Here is a 22869-nt window from a genome sequence, read left to right as displayed (position 1 = left end):
TACAATTACTAAATGTATTGTGTATGGCAAAATTTTAAGTCGACACAAAGAAACAAACAAAATTGCATACATACAGAGTAAGTTTTCAAAACGTTATATAACAGTCATTGGATGATTATCTTGTTAATTTAGTTGTTCAACGATTGAAACTTTAATCAAGCATTCATAAAATAAGTAATAAATAAGCTTAATTATACCAACGAATTTGAACCAAATAAAAGCTGGGAATCGGACGACAAAGAAGCTTTAAATTTAATTAACATTCGGAGGATGTAAAGGGTTTAACGACGATTTATACATATGCATTTTAATTATTGAAAAAGACTAAGGGTTTTTTACCCCCAAAACGTGCGCGTTAATAATTATTCCCTTGTACTTTTTTTTTAATATTATTAATTCTTTAACAATACAACTAATTTACAATTGTAATTATTATCTCGCCGAAGGGTTAATGTAAACAGTAATAATAATGATAATAATAAAAAAAATCCATTACTAAACTAAGGATTTGTTTAAGTCCAAAAGAGAATTAAGTACAGAGTAGAATATTGCAGACGCCAAGCGCTTATTTGGCGTCCTTAAATAAACTGCCGGATACAAAAATACCATTTTTTTTTTTTGGGGATAAGTCCTTCGAGATTAACAAGCCCAGTGACTGTTAGCTAATTAAAAACGAAAACGACAAGTCTGAACCCTGGCAACAATGCCTGGAGCATAAAAAATAAAAAAGGAAAATTCTTACAGGGTAGTCCAAATTTAACGTTACAATAAGTTTTTTCAATGAAATAAGTTAGAAAAAGTTTCTAATAAAATTCATTGTTATGTTAAAATGGTGAAAAAAATTAGGTTTAATATTTAGTGAGCAAATATTATATTATATTAAATGGTGATTGTGAAAAGTCATACAACAACTATTATCGTGCATACTTCAATTACCTGTTAAAAGGAGAATGATGTAATAAAAATAATGACCACATAATATAAAACACAGGTTGCTATTTGATTTTTAAAGCTCAACCTTAATGCTTAACCCTTTAAAATACTATTTTCAACTTGAATATTAAATGTAATAATTTCAAATCGTTAAATGTATGTAAGTACTTTGTTTGGAACTTTTTTTAGCTAAAAAAGTACTATTGTAACATAAAATTTGAATAACAATGTAGTTCCGAGTTATGTGCACAATTCTACATTTTCCTACTTGGGTAATGTTAAAACACATTTTACAGCGTTTTTTTTTTGTTATACATTTTTGAAAAATAGACTCAAAACTAGCATTGCGTGCTTACTGTTTGTGACATAACAATATATTCATTGTGTTATACACACAAAGCTGTACATTATATTGTTTGAACGCGACGACTCTACAGGAGCAAAAAGGTGTAAGTGCAATTCTTTAGTAATATTAAGCGAATAGTACACAATATCCATTCATTGTTAGTGTAAGATATTATTTAAAAACAATATTGGTTATCTTAATCGACAAGCAATAATTATCAGCTGCGTTCAAAAATCTCCACACAAAGACAGTTTTTTGCAAATTGTCCTTGACTTTTACACGGTTCTTGTCATTTAATATGACTGACGCCATGACCTTTCATTGGAAATATATACAATTATATTTTGTTCAGTTCAATGTCAGTTGTTCTTAGCGCTAATATTTTACACGGTTTATTTTAACCTTTGTTTGGATCTTGTACAGAATATATACCTAGTTTTTTTTTTTACCAGAGAGATCTTTAAATGAGTAAACTCAGTCTGTCGTTAACGCTGAAAACGACAACATTGTACGCTCAGAGTTTATGTATTTTTATCGTTAAAGGTTGAAACATTAATTTCTTTACTCTTATAAGAATAGTATATTATCAGTGATCTACTATCAATAACGCTAATGAATGATAACGATTATAATCTATGGTTACCATCAACGTTAGCCCACCCGTAACCGTATACCTGGTAAAACGAATCCGTTTAATAGATTTATATTAATAGAATTTTTTTTTTTAATCCCCAATATAGTTTTTTACGTTTCTTTGCTCCCATTCAAAACTAAAGATGTTATTTTAAAATCAGTTCATCCCAATCGACGGGGGAACGACTCTAATGATAATTAAGCATTCAAATCCAGTAAATACTTGTGTTAAGCTGGCTGTTAAAAAAATAGTGGAACTCCCACGAACGGAGCTGGATAAAAAACAAAGCTAAATATAATCAATCACTGACCGTAATTTTGAATTATCGTCCGGGATTGTCGTTTTCTGAGATGAAATAATTTTTATTTATGGCTTCTGTCGGATCTGGACGTCCAGCTTCAGAGTCCGTGGGCGAAGGACACTGCCGTGGCAGAGAAATAAATACAGTAATTATCCCAGGAGGTATGTAAATTAAATTGAAAGTCACCCTCCTGTCGTTTCGTCCAATGTAAATTCGCTTGGATATAGTTAATAATAATAATTGTCATTAAGAACGTTCGCCTAGAGGGCGGTTTTCTGATAATCAGCTCAAAGTCCACAACCCCTCCCCCAGGTGTGTCGCGTTATGGAAGTTTTGATTTTTCAATTATTTTACACCCCAAGAACTTCGGCGGCGGATGTTAAATTTGTCAAACATTAACCGAACTCAAGTTTTTAACACAAGTGTTTAAAATCGGTTTAAGACGTTTTCGCCAAAATTATAACTTATTCTACATTTTACCTGATATTTTTAATAATGTGCTTTTTGACCACGGACATCCGGTCTTCGTGTAGCAAATATACGGATTAGGAATAGTAGTCGACAGGTAGTATAAAAACTGAAGCACTAAAATAATTTAACAGATTTTTTTTTGTAATTTCAAATTAAGACACGCCAAAAGTTTTTCAAATATTCTTTTCTCTCTTCTCAACATTTTCAGTCGATTATTTTCACATTTAATATACCGCTAAGAAGCTAAAAACTCACAATTTACATACGTTCCCATTTAAGTTTGAAACTATTGTGCTCAAAGCAAATGGCAAATACTTTGAAATTTTAAACAATTTTCAAACAAAATAAACAACGTTTTCAAAAAGAAAAGCTATACAATTATCAATTTAATTACTTCTCGAGTTATTATAATTTAAACGCATAGACTGTATGGAAGTAAACTGTGCAGTTATTTATGTTTTATAAATTATTTATTATATTATTTTCCATGCTTGCCTAAACTTTATAACTCAAATCTCAAAACTGGTAATAGACCAGTCTTTATTTTCATTACATAGTTTATCTGTAGACTATAATGTTTTTACGCTTTTAAGTAGGTACCTAACCTAATTCAAATATGTATTTCTATTTAACTTTTAACAATTGCCCTTTAAAACTACCCTTTCAGATAATATCTTCTTTTTTTTCTCTAAATGTATGTTTCGTTAAAAAATAAAATACGGGTTTTTACTACTCACCACCGTCCTGTAAAATTTGGATCCTTATGGGGCATGGAGTTGCCACACCTGCGAGAGTATCAGTGTAGACAATTACCCTATTTTTCTGTTATTTCAGGCGACACTGTTCACACTTAAGTGACATATTTTTTTTTTATTTCACAGTAATGGTTTTTTTTTTACCAAATATTGACCGTGTGAGGAGGCCACGGCGCCAATATAGAGTTGACTGCGGTCTAATACATTCACGCTGATATTGTTGCCAGACTTTTGCTGTAACTTGTATCTGTGTACATGCCCGACGGACTCGGTTCACGAGTGCTTTGCAAATAACGTGGTGCCGCCAAAACGAACCCCGATGCAGTAGTTTGCCCTTATATGTGTACATGTACCCCGTGTTCAGTATTCTGATGGAATACTCGAGTGGAGTGACTCGAGTAGCGCCTAAAGCCGCAATTTTGATCGACGCCAGAGTGCGAAAACAACTATACAGAGTGATTTTTTTTTATCGTGAACCACTTAAGATCTCACTGGTTTTAATCAATAACGGACTTTTTTTTCATTAATATAATGTGATTTCGATTTGCCACAATTTGTTATGTTGTTCTATCCATTTTTCAAATTTTATTAACTTGACAACAATTTTGAACTTTCCTGAAGAACTTGGCGGTTGGGCGTACAACTATTTATCATTACAGGCTTTATCTAGGTAAGGTTGTCAAGTGCGATTATATAAATAAAACAATTTTGACCAAAGTTATAAGCCTAAGAGTCTAGTTCGTGTATCTGACTCGATGGATTTTTCATTGAAAATAATTTTCCATTCTTAATTCTATCGAAACTAAAAGATTTCAAAGGATTGAGGAAAATTGATGTGGGCAGAGAACGTTTTTTTTTTCTAGTAAACTCATTAAAAATACATTATTTTTATTCGAGCAGCTTACCAGAAAAGTTTAGAGCTTTGATAGAAACTACAGCTATAATATTCTTGGCGCCGACACTGTCTCGAAAAGAAATCACAAAACATAATATACTTTTGATCATTCCGTCTCGTTTTGTCAGACCATAAAAATGGTCCAAAACAGTATGTACAGCAACTCAATATGCTATCAACTGTGCACAGGGTTAAATAAATTCATTATTATATTTTATGCCAAGTTAAAACTATTATTTCAAAGAACAATTATTATTTAAGAGCGACATGTATAAAAGTAAAATAGCAACTTCGGTAAATCTATTAGATTTACTCGAGAAAAACACAATAGTATAACCAATGAAAACAATGACCTGTTTTGGACAATTATTAACATAGAGGGTGAGGGGTAGTAGACTGAACTCGCCTTAACTTTAAATGTTAATAATTCAAAAAGGTTTTCGAAAAATTGGATTACGACCAGTTATTGACTTTCAACAGCTACGCTTTAAAACTGGAAAAACATTATTTTACTAAACATTAAATAGATTTTTTCCAACGTTAATATAATGGGGATTTTACTGGAAATTCGTTTAACTCACTTTGCGTATACTTATATTTTATTGAACAAATTACCGATGATCCTGCATAGATGGATTTTGTGTTTTTTTTTTTTTTAGAGATAAAACAGAAAACCGATTTGACAAATTCCGGCTGAACAACATAATCCCAGCTCTGCCAATTGTGGATTGCATTTATATAATATACACATTGACTGTCTGAACTTTTCTCATTGCCGGTAACTTCTTTCATTTGTGCCCGCCGCGCTTTTCTGAATAAGCTCCTGCCCTTAAGTATTGCGAAAATAATACAAAACGATTCCATTTTTCGGGTCGTTTCCTCGGCGCACTTAACCTTTATCGATGCCAATTGTTTTTTACGGTCACATATACTCTACACACACACACAATCGTTTATAATAGAGCTTTTTTTTACGCATTATGTTACCCTAAATTTTGGATTTCTCGCTCAAATGGCACCCTTAAACCGTAACGGCGTACTCGCGCGACAACAAAAGATTAACAGCGTGTATCGACCGGAAAAATGACTATTTTTTTTAATGTTTTTTTAGCAATTTTTTGTTTTGCTCTGTAAATATTTGGTCGCATGGCATTTGTCTACATTTGTGAACCGCGACAGTCGATAAGGCGACAGAATTAAAGAAAGCCGGGGATTAAATCTTGGACAAAGGACGATGAACACACACATCGGATATTACGCACCATTGAACCACCAAACGATCCATTAATACTATTTATTGCTATTATTAATCATCTTTATCGTTGCGGGGCCGATTTATCATTTCTACGTGTACCTGTGTAAAGATACAACGTTGTTGCTATTATACACATGTTACTAGGGCGGGTGGGATATACTGTTATTTGTGTCCCCCCCCCCTCTTGTATAATATGTGTTGCTATCTTGTGCCGGTCACCGGGAAAACCACGTTAATATCAGAGTGGAAATTCTTTACGGAGGGTAGAAAAAAAAAAGGTTTTTCCGCAACTGAAGTAAATATAAAATAGCCAACGATATTGTGGGGTAAATGTGCCGCAGAACCAGAAATGTATGTTAAGTAACCGCAGTTCAATAAAAAGCAATTGCAGCCACAGAAGGTAGTCGAAGAACGTTGCGGTGTATAAGGAGATGAAAGCAAACGTGGTAGGAGTTGTGAAGAAAAGTGAGTAATGATAATAAAAATTATTAGGTGTTGAACGTAGTAAGTGCATATGCTCCACAAGTAGGATGCGAACAACATTTTAAAGGAGGAATTCTGGCAGCATAGGTTAATGGTCTTCGATTTCTGGTGTGTAGGAAAGAACAGATAAATAAAGTGCCAAAAATTAGGCGGTGGAAGTTAACGGGTGTAAAAGAAACGTTGTTTGTGAGGAAAATGAAAGAAGTTGTGTGGAGCATGAATGGAAATGTAGATGAAATTTGGAATAGGATGGTAAACGGTACAAAGAATGGTGGCAGTGGTTTGTTGTAGGCGAGGTAGTATGTCGCAGTGTAGTAAACGCTTTAGTAGCTGAAAAGAGTTCAGACAGATTTTAGTACATATTAGTAGTAGAGATAAATGAAAAGTCTCCAACGAAAAAACAAAATATCAAATAAAGCAATACAACTTATGGCAGCTGTTGTTTTCGAAGAAGGTAGGAGACAAACTTAATGAAAAGGCAAAGCGAATAGAAGAACTGGAACTTGAAGACCACAACAACGAATGATTGTTTCTAATAAATTCTGACTAATCTAATTATTATTTTATCTTACTCAACACAAAACTCCTGGTGTCCTGGCTCCCGGGGAATTCCCGGACCTATGTAAATTAAACACACGTGCACGCGACAAGGTGTATTTTCCTGAAAACCCGACTTATGCTCGGCTAAAGCCGGGATTTGGGTTTTGATAGAAATCCATCTGCACCCCAAAGGCGAAAAATAAACCATAGGTCTACCATGAATTATTCAACGACCGATCCGTTCGAATGTGGACACGGTGTGAAATTTGCTCGCGTTTTCCATCGAAATATATCCAAATACGTACAAAGGTCTAAAATATTCCATTTAACAAAGAGCACATGTACATATCCTCCAAGGGATTCACGACGAGATTGTGATCTCCGAAAAAATTCGCATAAGCTAACCCTAACGGCCTGACCTAATCGCGGGGTTGCCTTCGACGGGCTATTATATCATGTAATAATATGCATTGAATCCATATTCGGCGATGGTTTTCTTGTTCAATTGAATTCTTTTTTTTGTAAAAAAATATTCTCACCAGTTTGGCCTCGGATAATTTACCATTGGCAAGGTTAGGGCCAGCAGAGGCTTGCTTTTGGCAAGCTTAAGAAGAAAAATAAGAAGGTTAAATTCAGTGGCGAAAATAAAGCAAAAGCTGAAAAATAAGAAACGTCTCTTATGAATTTGTTAGCGATTTATTCTGAAATAGGCAAAAAATTTGCTCTGTCTTTTACACGTTTTCTGTTAAAACAAATCGTCCACGTTTCCAAAAGAAAAAAATTTACCTAGTTGTGAGTTTGAAGGCTATTTGGAAATCAATTATAGACGTGCTAGAGACAATTCCAGACCGGACTAGGTTTCAGTGAAAAAAGTCTAAGGAAATTTAAATTTGAAAACTTTTTTTCTTTAAACTGTTTTTTAGCCAGCAATAAAATACTTGCGTTTTTTTTTAGCTAGATATACCATTAAATATTCGAGATAACACATGATCTATAAGGATACCCGTTTGTAGTAAAAGTACTTAGGAAGGAAACATGTTAAGTTGATAAAACTATCGAATAGTACTTTGCTTACAAATAAAGCAAAAATGTGTTAATTATAATCAAATACACAGGTATGATACATTTTTACACATTCACACACACATTAACACTATACACACGAATAGATTTTTCTGTCAAATTGTTTTGTTTGCAAAACCTCGTTATGGCGGACGAACAATACTTCTGTTATTTCGGTGGATTGTTCAAAATAAAATTACTTTGTAAAAATGAAAAGAGAGAAAGAAAGACTGGAAAAGAAAAGTTTCGTATGAACAAACGCACGTGCCGTTCTTTATGTGCAAAAACAAGATTTAGCATTCTGTAAACATCTTTGAATATATTTAACATACAAACATGATGTTGACGTCGATAGAAACATCAAAGACATATTCCATTAAAATACGAAGTTGTTTTTTTGTTAAATTTCATCATTATTTTTTGGTTTACACTATGAGTTAATAAAAAAAAACCGAAAAAATATATGTTTAAACTCGATCAATGACTTTATTAATGACCTTTAGAGGGCATATTTTAGTAGGTCTTTTCAAAAAGCTAAGCAATATATTCTAGCAGACATTTTTGGAAACAAAGAGATTCTGGTTTTATCTAGAAAATCGTTTTCAACAAAGGTCATGATAGTATGATAAAAAAAATAACTACCAACACAATATCCTAATATATATTTGACTGTAAGTTAGGTTTTTTTAAAAAAAAAGTTGCATGCCTCAAAATCAGTAGTTTTCTTAAACGGTTTTAGAACATGAAATATTAATCCTTTCATTTTCTATTTTCTACTTTAACATTTTGGCGCACTTTCAAACATAGCTTGACTTAAAAAAACTGTATGAAAATCGAATAGAATTAAATTTAAGATAAACTAATTAAAACTGCATTGAAGTAAAAGATACACAGAACTTGTATCATTTTCCAGTGATTGTATTTTAAATGAAATAATTATGTAAGATTAAAATCTTTATATCATTTAACGATAAAAATTATACATTCATTTTTAGTAAAACAAATATTTACTGAAAGGGTAATTTTGAAAATAATTTTTCCAATCATTAAACATAAGAAGGATTTCATTTGAAACAATCGGCCACTTTGAATGCCTTTGCAAATAGTAATATGTGTGGGGCGGTTAAGTACCGATTCTTCACAATAGGATATTTTCAAGACATTGAAGGCAAAACGGATATAATTGAAACATTAAACAGAAGCACCTACGCCGTTTGTGGAGACAATTAAAGGGCATTGAATACAACAGCTGTACAAGGACACAACAAACGGTTATGCCGAGCAGAGTCCGTTAAGTTTAAACGGACAGTTTATATATAATCTACAGTGTGAATCAAAGTGTATATAATACGACCAATTAAAACTGACGATTATGGGCGGCAAGTAGTACAAAGGCAAAAGGGTGAGCACAATTATTATTATTATTATTATTATTATTATAGTCATTACACCGACAGCGACCGGTAGGTATATATTGCTTTCCTTATTGGGTCACAGTGTGTGCATGATGTTTTGTACGATTGAGATGATAAAAATGGACGTTTTTCCTGCGGATCGTCCTCCTCGAACCGGATATTTTGTTTTGCCTGTGTATAACGTTATTTAGGATATTGTTATTTCCTTATATAATATATAGACCACTCAGGAGGTTGCCCCGCGTGCAACTGCATTAATAGGATAACGGTACCGAGGGCCTTAGTGTCATAATATTCAGCACCGTAGCGATAAATAACACACACACACACACAAGGTTTTTTTTTAATATTTTTATTACCTACAGCCCCCATTTGAAGTGACGGGGCGAAGAGCTCGGCCCCGCCACATAATTGGACGTACTTAACATATTTATGGAATTGTGTTTTATGACTTTCCCGTTTTTTGGCGGCTTTCCCGTTGGAGGGTGTAAAAAAAAAACAGCGCAGATTACCTGTGCGAACCCCAAAAGCCTCGTATATAACTCTACCCCGGAAGGGTCGCCCCGGATGACACCGGTTGTTGTGATCTCTAATTGCCACAGCCAGCACATGATGTATGTCGACCTCCGACTGTAATAATTCAATATTATTATTATTATTTCAGCTTCGACGCGATAACCGAGGTATGAAGGTCTATTGGTTTAAAAGTTCTAATGAGGTAACTGTTTTTCCCATATGTAGACAGATTTACATTGTATCATATATATGTTATCTCTTATCACTTAGCTATTATCACTTACCTCTTATCATTTATCGCAGCTGTACAACACAGTATCTGCATTTAACTCTACAGGATAAAACCTAATCTAACCGTTTTTGTAAAAAATGATTCAGATCTCAAACTGTTTATTCGCAAAGAGGACATTATAGACAAATTCAGCATGCTTTAGTACCGAGGACCGTATAAAAAAAATAATGTAAATTTAGATAAGAATATTGGTTACTTTGACGTTGTGCAGCTGATTTCTTAGCACTTATATTTTGTCTCTTATCTCTTATCACTCTAACTGATAGTGGAAGTGTAACGCGAATACGTTTTCGGGTTTTTACACGACTATGTTTGGTCGTTGCTGAAAACGATCGGGTCGACGAGGTTAGATGGTTTTACAGTAAATTGCAATCGTCGGCAGCTGGAAAAGCTCGCTTTGGAACCTTTTGAGGATTTTCCTGACAGGAAATACGTCGAACGGGACAGGTATTGGCTGTACGGTGTCGCCGACAATATCGTTTGTCAAACCTTCCCACAACTTTCCAAAGTTCTCATTCGACAGTTCCGGGAAAAAGGATACAGGTCTAAAGTGGTGAACAACTGCAAACCGTATTCTACCTACTCCCGTCAAGAGGAAAACATAGTTAAATGTTCTCAAGTAGTAAATATACATTGTATCCCGCAGCAGCACCATCGACGTCCTAGCAGCAAAGTTATTTACTTAATAGATATTTCTTTAACCGTACCCAGTTTTGTTTTAGTAGTTTTTAAAATTTGTTGAAAACGCGCAGAAAACTATATTATACACCGTACGTCTCTAATATAGATTCATTATTATAAATTGTTTGCAATTCACTTTGTTTCCGATTTTCTTTAAAAATAAATTTAGTAAAAACTTATCTAATTACAATAAAAAAAACAGACACTGTACGTCGTGTAATATTGTTTTTTGAGTTCAACCATTAATAATGATAAAAAATAAAGAAAATTAACCACGAAGATTTCTTATGTTTGTATTAGTTCACTAAAGTTTTGTTTTAAAAAAAACGGGTTGGTAAAAATAATATGTTTTTAAACAATATATTTTTGTTATCGTTTTATGAGAACCATAAGGATACCAGACTATTTGAGTTTGTTAAATTAAATTTCAAAATCACTTCCTGGCGTGTGAAGGCAAAAAGGGATATGAAATAGTAATATTTTAGGTTTCGGTTAGGTATTTATGTTGACCGTGTTTCTTACTTTAATATACATTTTGAGCAAGTCAATTTGTAAATATTTTATCATCAAAACCACGCTTTAACGTTAGCTAAAAATGAATTTAACACGTCAAATCAAATTAATTAGGTTTGTTTACAATCTTCAATGAGTGCATTAATATATTATTAATTATTTTTGTCTCTCAATAGAAAAAAAACAGTTTTAAGGTAAAGCCAAGAAAGTAGAAGAACGTGATAATGTTTTTATCTCATCAGCTGATATGTCCTTATCAACGATGGAGTTTCTTATCACGTTATCATACCTGTTATCAGTTGATTAGTCCTTATCTATCGCACTTTCGTATCAGTAACTACGGGGACGACTGCGGTTGACGATTTTTGATTGAATATCATTGCAAAAGTATTGATAATGAAACTGATTCAAACAAGTTTTGAGATATGCCAAAAAATAATGATACGATTTGCCTTAGGTGTGCGCCAACTAAAGGAGAGATTTAAAACTTTAAAGTTTAAACTTAAGTTATACCTTGTGCGTCGCAGGTGAAATGTAAAAACTACATTTTTGACGGGTTTTCGCCAAAGTCGACACCTAAGTACGCACGTCATAATACTATTCGAGGTAATACATACGTCATAAGCTTTATTATTTCAAAAAACGTGTCAGAAAAACTGCACCGCATTCGTTTATAACAGAACTGTCGTATAAATTCCAAAAACAACAAAAAAACAGCGTACCCATATCTAGGTTTTTTTTCAGTTGTGTCATATTTGTGTGTTAGATGTATTTTCAGACGACAAAATAACCGAACGAGGATTTGTTAATGGTAAATACATTTTCGAGTTTCCGCATTCGTCCAACGAGATGTTTATATTTACAAGGAAATACTTATAAAAAAAAATTATAAGTAATATAACGCAATAACCCAACGTTGTTGTTTTTTTTTATCACATTTCTACCACAATGCTCGTTGCAGTATAATTTATAATATTATTCTACAAACAACATAACTGTCAATACAAATGGCTGCTGTTGTCCTACGCCTACACACCAAGATATATAAACAACACATCAATTCAGCACTGGTTGCACCGCAATTTGACCTATTTACCGACGGAGAGAGTTAAATACTGTAAATCGTTCAAGTCTATATAACCTCTGGTTCTGTACAAATAGAGTATAAATAATAATTACATTTTTTAATAATAATTGGCGAGCAAAAAAAACAATAGGAAAAAGTGTGTGATGACACTTGATATTCGCATTGATGGCATTGTAAACAAAATGGAGCATACTGTGTAAACGCGATTATTTTAATGAAACAATTAAAAAAATGTCTATATGAAATTTCATATGTACCAGATTATTGATTTTTTTTTTTTTAATGTATCAAAAGATATAACCAAGTTCTAATCCGAGTATAAATAGAATCTATAGATTATAGCTGATAAACTTTCTCTGAACCGTATCTTTTCTGATGTATTACATAAATAACACAAGTAAATGAAATTGATAGTTCTTCTAAAATAACAATCAACCCACCACCACCAGTAACGACACAGGATTTTTTCATAAATTTGTTACATTTTAAACAGCTTTGAAAAACGTGTATGTGTTTTATGAGTAGAATAATATAATACCTATTTGAGTGTGTAAGAATATGACCAAATAACTTTAACGCAAGACTGGACAAGTTGATTTTTTATAGTAACTCCGCTGAGTTAAATTGCATCGATTAGGTTGTATGTTAAAACTAATTTAATGAATTACCTAGATTTAAATTGAAAAAAAAAACAAATAAATTAATGTTTGTTTCTTAAATTTTGTTATTAGAGTAATAATATAATTTGTATTATTTAAAAATAGTAAGTTTAAAGGGATACGTTTTTCAAAATCACACGGCAGGATACATATTTTATTTGTCTAATACAATTAGAAGGATGTAATGAAAATAATGCTAGTAACTGAAAAATTATTAATTTTAAAACTGGTTGTCGACTAGTCATCATTCTCATAACACCATTCTACTCTTATCAGACAATTAAAATAATAATATGTAAGTTGCTTTAAACAATTGCCTACTAAGATAATATAATATATATTTTTTTAACATCAAGTGAGGCGTTTCTTAGAATGGACGATTTTAAAACCAACCAAGATATTTCCAACACGGTTTGATATGAGTAATAATTTTCACTAGATGTTCAATAATAGTTTTACATACAGTGTGGCCACTTAACAAAAAAAAAATATCTTTTAGCTGGTTTTGAAAATTGTGTTTATCAGAAAAACCGTTTGGCTTATATGTAATCATTTCATTGTACAAAATCATTGCGACTCGATACGTCTACAACCCCTTTGTACATATATTATATACGGCCCGTGAGAAGTTTTTGTGTTTGACTTCCATACCCACACAGACCTCATAACTTATTATTGTAATATAATATATTGTATTATACATACCGTGGCGAATTTAAACCCCGTTCTGACGTTATCCACGCGTGATTGTTTACCGAACGTGTCTAGGTCCAGGCTTAACCCCCTGCACCCCTACAAATGGAGAGGAGGGGAGGTCATCGGCGCCGGCAACGAAGCTCGGACTTTGATTATCGCCAGGTAATCCGGATAGTGTGGTGCCACGGGTATACCTCCTGTATAAATCAACCGTATAATTTGTGTTTGCCTATCCGCGGAACGCATATTATACTAACCCCCCCCCCCACCTCTTTTGTGTGTATATCTATAGGGTACACCGAAACACCGGAGCGGGGTGGGCGGACAGGGGTGGTGCACCGCGCTCATTATGCAAATCCCGTGCATATCAAAAGCAGCGGCGCGGTATACTAACCGCCACCACCACCGGCACAACTACTATTGCTACTACTAATATAACTGCTGCTGTCTGTCATGTTACTAACGGACACACAACTTTGAATTCACAGAGAAACGCGGTGTAGGTATGTACAATATATATATCTACATAATAAATCAGTTTATCGCGCGTCGCCGAGCAAATTTACCCGCCGGAGGTCTGTTGTACTCGGCGGTGCCCCGCGGGCGTGCCATTAGGGACGGTGAGGGTCCGGAGGGGAGGGGACGAAGGTTTTTCCATCGACGACTGGGTTTTTTTTTTTGCTGAACATTTTAGGCCTGACATAAAGTTCGAAAAGCGCCGACTTGGACTTGGACCCAAAACTTGAGTCATGTTTAACGTCGGGATTTGGTTTGGATGTGTTTTTAATTTTTTTTTTGTGTCAGAACTCTGGATCATAAATCGTACCGAAAAAATTGAAAACGTTCCCCGACTCTTCCTCATTGGAAACCGAGCAAATCGCCCAAAAGACATATATATAATGAAATTAAGGCGCACTATAACCCGTTTATGGAATATGTCTCGATTATTAGTTCCAAATGAATTATTAGCGATAAACGTTGACGAAACAAAACAAATAATAACAATAATTTAATAACTAATTCATAATTTTACATATAATAGTACATACAATATATATATATAATCTTGTATTATTATTCGATACCCGCTCACTTTTGGCGGAAGCAGGGAAATATCATAAATATCTCTTTCTTCTAGAAGGGGTGGACCATTTTTCATTTTGACTGTAGTCTTAAGGCTGAATAACATGTAGATTGTTATAGATCAAACTTTTGACTACAACAATAACTTTTTTATTTAGAAAACCCTCGAAAATGTAGGAAAATTGTTCTTTGACCGTTGTACGTTTTTTTTAGTTTGCTACATTTGAGTTATTTAATCACTTACACTTATACATTAATTTACAGGCTTTTTAACCTTTTTTTTTTTTTTAGTCAAACGACCGAAGGGCAAAAAACAGGTCGATTGCCGTTTGTCATGGTCGCTTTCTCGACGCGAAATTCAATACTTTTTTTTCGAATTTGATATTATAATATATGACCTTCTGATGTTTATACTGCCAGTAGTAACACGATATCGCCAATGAAGCACAATTATTATATAGTACAACGTTTCAAGTTAAAGTAATTTTTCGGTCAGACTGCCCGGCCGATGTCGGTTTGACCGCACACAACAACATCACGGCTAATTCGTATACAATTATACACACACTACACGGAATATGATACTTAAAGACCTAACTAAGATATAAAAATATGGCATATATTTTTAAAATACCTATTTACATTGATCATTTCTCAACGGGGTTTCACGAACCGCGTGGAAAACGTCGACCGGTTAATTATAGTCAATTTCTATACTAGAAAAACAAGTTCAGACGGTAGTATATTTTGTTTGCTATGATTATTATTTTTTACACCTACTGGGATAAAATCTATAAATATATTGTCTATACACACTACTAGATTCAAAAATATAAACCGGAGTGTACAAGGTAAGGTAGACAGCGGAATAGAATGTTAAAATAGTTTTAAATTATTATATAGTATTTCAATAAGGTAATGGTGCCTATTTAACACCAGTGCTATTATTTCCAATGTGTCACCCAGCAAAAATATGATGTATAATATTAACTGTCCAATATCTGTTGTAAATTTTGAGTGTCAGAATGAAAAATTCACTCATCAAACGCACAACAAGAGGAACGATTAATTATTAGACTATATTACTGTCATACAAATTTTTGCCCATTTAAAATTCAATTTCTTATGAACGGGGCGAACGTTGGCATATTATTACTACTGCGTTTGTCGGTTATTCATTTTCAATTTATTTTTGCAGAAACCGTTTTACCGTCCGAGTCTCGTTATTGGATTTCTATCGCAGAATGATTGATTCGATTGCGGCAAAAAAAAAAATAATAATAATAATAAAAAATGCACTGCAGTCATCCGACATGAAATCCATATAAGCGTCAATCCGAAAATATTAGGTTCGTCGCACAACAGCACACGACACATCTGGAAGCGATTTTTTTTCCTTTATGTATTATTCATAGTGGAAATAAAAACAAAATTTCACTGCCAATTGATTGATCCGTTCTAATATTATTTTATAGATCCCACACGATAGCAAGAAGGCAAACCCACCCGTTTTCTTTTGTGAAACATTATTAATCTTCTAGTTTCAGCATTACGGTCCATTTGCCATGGATCCCCATTTATAGTTAGTTAAGATCTTTGTCAATTACATCCCTGTAACGATTTGTGGAGGTCATCCTTATTTTATGTTGAAATAAAACGATTTTAGCCAAACATGTTTCGAATAAAAACCCTAATTATACTTGATGATCGAATTTTATTTTCAAGTTAAATGTCAAAACCCTATGCGTTGTATGAAAATAACGACTGATCGATAACAGCAGTTTATTTGTTTATTCGGCTCAAGACTGTTATCTTGTATAATGAAATTTTTGGAAAGATTAATTCCAAATACGAATACATTCCATATTATATACATACATAATTTTGATTTAAAAACAAAACAAATGTATACAAAAAGGAAAAAAAACAAATCACAACTCCAATACAGAAACACAGTTTACGAATAATTAAAATAAATGCACCTCAAAATTATTTAACATGCCAGTAACATTCAATTGTGAATAAATTTTAGCGTTTAAAATTATAGGGTAAGCTAGACTGTAATTATTTGATTTTTATCCACTTCCCAAGATTTTTTTCAATTTATAAAAGATAATAATATACTAAAGTTACCATTTTAGTTTTAAAACTTTGACCTTGACATCAATAATTTAATTTTTTTACGATTTATCAATTGTTCTGAGTTAACACATAAAACTATAAATTTTACTTTATTGTTGAGCGGTTGGTACACTATAAATGATAAAAAAAAGTTTTCATTTCTTATCCACAGATATATATATACATATAAATACACCTAATAAACTAAAGTCGACGTCGGCCATTTATGTAGGATTTTTGTGTGCATAAAATAATATATATTTCTGGGTTTTTGTGCTATCAACTGAACTTCTGTAATTGATATTAGTAGTGATAACAGTTAAAATATGTAAGGTTATAATTCCCATAAAGATGGCGGAAAATGGTAACTTTAATTACCTCTATTGGCGGCATTTACAGCTATCTTATCACTAACCCTTTATCAAAACTTTTAGAAAGATTATTGATAAGAGACGACGAACTGAAAATGGTGGTATCTTGAAACGTTACTTTTTTTTTGTCTTTTTAACTGGACAGACTTCCATCACAGAATAAACAGAACGGAATCTTAGAGGTTATCAAAAAACGATCAGACATATTGTCAGAATTCAGCCGGAATGAACGAAAAATGAGAATTTTCCTACACCAGCTCTGCCATTTCTCGACCATTTTAAAGATGTCGGACATAATTTTATCTCTTCCCATAAGAGTCCATGTAAAAAATTATACAGTTTATTTTCTGTTTGTTCCGTTTTCTTTACATTAAAACAACTATAATAGCTATATTACACTCCCCGATGTAGCCATCTCCCCATACCTTTATATTTATTTGTTCATTGCCTTATTATACAGATATTGTTGTATTTAAATAAATATGAATAAATACTCCATATCTAGCAACAGTACCGTGACATAATTACATGTAACTTTTATCGATTGACGATTGCCCTTTTGCGGTTCGGTTCGGTTCCATAACGTCGAGCACGCGATTTAAATGTTATTTTACTTATCACGTGTATCGCTTGACAAAAAATTATTACAGCACATATATTATTATTATTATACCGAAGTCCTAATCACATTTATAATACACAGCACGAAATAGTCCGGCGGTCACGAAGATGTCCGTACACAAATGGGTGTGTATATTAAAAACAAATTAAAACACAATAATTAAAAAACCATTTACCTTGTTATTACAATGTAGGTACATAATATGTTAAAATGTATTGATAAAATATTACTAGGTATGTTGTTAAAAGTACATATTGTACCATGTTCAACCCTCTGGTTACCTACTCAAACGCCTTAAAAAAATTATAATCTAATCAAAACGCGGAGCAATGGTTTTTTGGTTGATTTATTGTCAGGGGCAATTTGATTAATAATAATAATAATGATAAATCAGGACCTTGAATCTAGGTAAGAGGCCAATTATTTATTCGAAATGTCGGAAAATGTAATGTACAAAAAAAAAAGCCGTTCCCGTTCACCGAGAAGTCCCTCGATAAATCTTTCTATGGCTTCGCTCTGGGAAAACGCACCACCCTTTTACAGCTCAAAGCACCGAATTGCCAACATAATACAATGTCTGAATGGCAACAACACCAATAAGAATTATTTTTGAAAATATCTATAAGTCTGTTTCTTGCTACTAGGGCTTTTGAAACCCACACCAGACACTCCGAAATCTGAATAAGGATGAGAAATATTTTTAAAAAGGCCGTTAAAATGGGGCAAAAAATGTGTATGACTCGCATTCGTCCACGTTAAATCCGACCAACGTTTTCAACCGTACAGTATGTGTTTAAGTACACCACACCCTAGAATTGGACGTTATCGCCCACCGCTAAACAACAAGCTCGTTTTGCTTGTGAAAAAGTTTCTAAAAAAAAAACTGTCTTATTTTTTTTTTACAAAGGTACACCCTTTAACGGCACACCTGGGACGGGCGACACGTATCCGGAGAAGTTCTAATTTAAAGATGGCCCCAAAGGAAGTACATTTTGTAAGTCATACAAAAGACGTGCTTTGCTGTTAGGGGAGGGGGGTGTGTGAACGCTTACGGTTAAACATACAAACACACACACATGGAAAAACAAACGTCACGTACCCATGTATAGGTACATAGAACAGCCACTTTAACGTGGCAGTTTTGCCCAAACACATAATACTCTAACATTAGACAATGAGATTGAATTCAAGGTACGAATATATTTTGGCCATTATCTGCCTAATAGCGTTTAAACAAAATTCAAAAATCCGCGGTCACGCCAAAAATGATTATTTATTAAGGAAACCAAAAAATTTAATTCATCACAATCTTTCCTCCCTCGAATAGAAAGACATCGGATCACGAATATAATCCGCCTTGTGATCGCCGGATTCACTTATCAATCATCTGTTATCAGCTAATTCTCTTATCAGTAATCCGATAATTATACCCCCACTTCATCCATACTTATCACTGTATCCTCGTCCTTATCGGTAAATAGACAATTTCTGTCTGTCTCTCCTAATAATTCCTCACCGTTGTTACCAATAGGTAAAATCGACAATATAATGAAAATAGTTGACTGTTGATTGAAAAAAGTGTAATTTTACCTTGAGAACATTGTTCATGTAATAGCAACTCATCACAATAAAAACAATACAGGTAATATATAAAGGTATAACAAGGCAACTTTTAAAAAATCGTTAGAAGGATAAAACCGAAAGACCAGCGAGTAAAGAAGTGGCGCAGATATCTTATCCAGATATGTTAAAAAGTATATAATATAATAATATTGGAGTTAAATAGCAGTCGATAGCTGTCGTCTTCTTGTCTTGGTGTGCGGTACGACAAAGGAAAATAATGCAGACTTGTAAAAAACCTTTACCGACCTTTTGCTGAAAAAAAAAACGAGCACCTCCTTCTATTAAAATACACTGATGTGCGAATCCCCGTGTCAGATGACAATAGGGGGCTCTGTTGCGCCACCAAATATCTCTGCACAGCCAATCGACAATCATTACAAGCTACATTAGCAAAACATTAGCAAAACATTACCAAAACAAGAGCAGTTATACGTTCAAGGTAACAGGAATTCAAAATAAAAAATACAATCCGGAATAGGTTTGAACTTAAAAACGTGTAAACGATACACGAGTTATTCAACTCTTTTAGCATAATATTAATCAATACTTCCCTCTTATCAGTCCAAGTCTCTTATCAGTCATCTCCACTTGGTCTGCATTCGATTAATGATAATTGTCTGTCTGTTATCAGTAATACCTTATCAGTTCAGTCCGGGAATTATCATCGATATCTCCATACCGTTGAAAATAAGACCAAGAGCTCGGAAAACCGTTTGGAAATCGTGTTGTAGAATTTGTCGAATGATAATTTCAGCGCAGAAAAATCCAACAAATAACGAACACGATAATAATAACAATAATAATAAATAGTCGAAAAACGTCGGCAAAATACACTTGACAAGATACTTACGATCGGGCTAATGGCCACAAAGAGGTCGAGTAGGCGGAATAGATTTCATATGCGAATATAAAGCACTATTGTAAATGCTGAACACCGCTAAACTTTTATGTATTCATAGAGAAGACCATAAACATATTTTTATCATGTGCCGCCATAGTAGTAGCATAATGTAATACAACGATAACGACAAACTCGAAGAAATGAAAATATAATATATTATTATAACTGCTCGCCGTGGTTTCACATTAGGAGAACCCACAAAAATAACTTCATACAGATTGGAATCACAAAAAATAATATTGGTAACACTGCCCATTTTTTGTAACACGGATGATTACATCACTTTCGTGGCCGCCATATTGAGGTAAAACGGCTACGCTTTTCCACAAATGGAGTTACCAGACCCGGTTCGAAGATCTTGGGTACACTTTATCATTTTCTGATAAATAAAACCCTCCTCAACTCAGTTTGATCACATTCTAGAAATTAAACTATTGTACAGACTGTTTTACTATAGTAATATGTTATCAGTATAATGTTTATAATACACAGGTGATAACAATTAATAAATTCAGCGGTGCTCAGTTCTGAAAGGATAATTTTTCTTATAGATTTTTTTTTCTATCGGGTTTTGGTTTGTTTAATTTTTCAGCAATTACATTGATTTAATAGGGAGTGCACCATCCGATTTTATCTAATGTGTGGTTGTAATTTTATCAATAATCAAATAACAAACTATATTTATTAAGTTTTAAAATTAAAATACAAAAAATTGTATGTATTTATAATAAATAGGTAGTGTCTATAAAATTTGATTTAAAAACGTTAAACATTTATCTTTTGCTTTTGTTATTGCTGTAGCGTGTATATTTAAGTGTGTATAGTAAAATGTAATTCGGGTTTGAAAAAATCAAGTTTTACCAAAAGTAAAGAGTAAATCTATTTAATAGTGCGGATCTTTTGGACCCGTGTTAACCGTTTGGTAACATTTTCGTTAACCTACCTAACGGACGGTTAGTGAACATGCATTTTTGAAAAATCCAGAAATAGGTTATTTTATATTTTCTTGGGATTCGTTTTGAAAATCGCGTTAAAGCAAACATTTTCTAATCAACGTCGAGGTAGAAAATTGTGCATGTAAGCTTTCACGGGAATTATTTGTTTTTCGTGTACCAAAAGAAGGTATTAGTGTTGTGGTTAACCTAGAAAAACACAATCAACGGATACGAGACAAGTATTTCCTCCTTAAGAGCATTACAAACTCGTTCAAAGTAAATCCGTTTGCACGTGCCACACAAATGGACACATACATGTTTTAATCGCGGTAGAATGTACACACAAGACCCACGTTTGAAACATCTTAATTGCGATGAGAAAATTAAAACGGAATCTACTGAATAAAACACAAGACCAGAATAAAACAAATTATCACTTAAAATTGCAACCAGACTCTTGGACGTTATTCGATTTGATTTATATTAAAAAAAAACTAAGTCGTGACTAAAATTTAAATTCTCAACCATAAATAAAAGTGATGATAAATTGAAAGTTAAATAAATATATAATAATTTCATACTGAATACATTTATAATATTATAATATTACATACGGTTAAAATCGTTAATATCATCAAATTAACTATTAGCTTTCAACTTGAATGAATATTGTCCAACACTGGTGGGAACTAATTTTTTTTATCTATATCGAAGACATAACATGCAAGGTGTTCTATTTAACTTATAATAATTGTCTTTAAAAATAATAGTATAATTTGGTAGTTGTTCTTTTCGGATACATTTTAGTTAGCATTATTTTACAGTACTAAACAATACTGAAATCTTTTGGTAAATTTTAAAAATTCCATTAGATTTCAAACTTAAACGGTAAAGTGTATATTTAATTTTTTTTTTTTTAAATTAAGAATAAGTTACAGAAAATGTCGACTGAGAGATAATACATTTTTGGTTAATCAAAGTTCTAAAGAAATTATTGTCAATTTAAAAAGTTGATCGAATATATATAATATATATATATATATACCTTACCGTTTAAACTAATAGAGTTCTGGAAAATACAAAAAAAAAAAATTTAATATTTAATTATATTGTAAAATAACATAAGCGAACATTTTGTTCAAATAGAAAAACTACAAAATTGCAATTAATCTAAGAGATACCGAGTGTATTGTATTGAATGTTGTACCATCCTGTAGTATCTAATAAATAAATAAAGATTTTTACAACGATAAGAGTTTGAAATAAAAAAACATGCACATTTTATTTAACAAGTAAAATCGAAACAAAAATTGTGAACATTTGAGATCACATTGTATATAAAAACGACTAATTTAAATTTCTTATTAAACCGTATTGAGCGATATCGAGTGGTCCACGATAAAATGATCACACACTGTACTTTATTTGGACAATCGGTTATAAATTATTATAATAACGCTATTGAGAGAACGCAGCAACGTAAAAACGATCATCAAGCTGTCTGTACAACATAATAATGTATTCGGTTTATGTCCGGATGTACAGTTTAATATGTTAATATTGCACCTAATATAATATTTAAAAAAACCTAACGCACACACATTTTACTCGGAACCGTTGTTGTACGATGGGTTTGAGTAATGATTTTATAATATTATTCTGTGTAGTAACGCGTTTTT

At 32.8% G+C, this 22869-nt stretch overlaps 1 protein-coding gene across 1 annotated transcript in view; it reads right to left on the bottom strand.

Moving 5' to 3' along the window:
• Positions 1-22869, bottom strand: part of LOC126843679 (uncharacterized) — a 110319-nt gene that overhangs the window by 29333 nt on the left and 58117 nt on the right. The gene's annotated exons all lie outside the window — the stretch shown is intronic.

The sequence above is a fragment of the Adelges cooleyi genome, unplaced genomic scaffold (assembly GCF_023614345.1).
Source record: "Adelges cooleyi isolate 19-005CV unplaced genomic scaffold, UGA_ACOO_1.1 ACOO_flye_CR_arks_rails_tigmint_CR_PRNA_574, whole genome shotgun sequence".
In the NCBI taxonomy this organism is placed as follows: Eukaryota; Metazoa; Arthropoda; class Insecta; order Hemiptera; family Adelgidae; genus Adelges; species Adelges cooleyi.
This window is presented reverse-complemented; position numbering and strand designations above follow the sequence as displayed.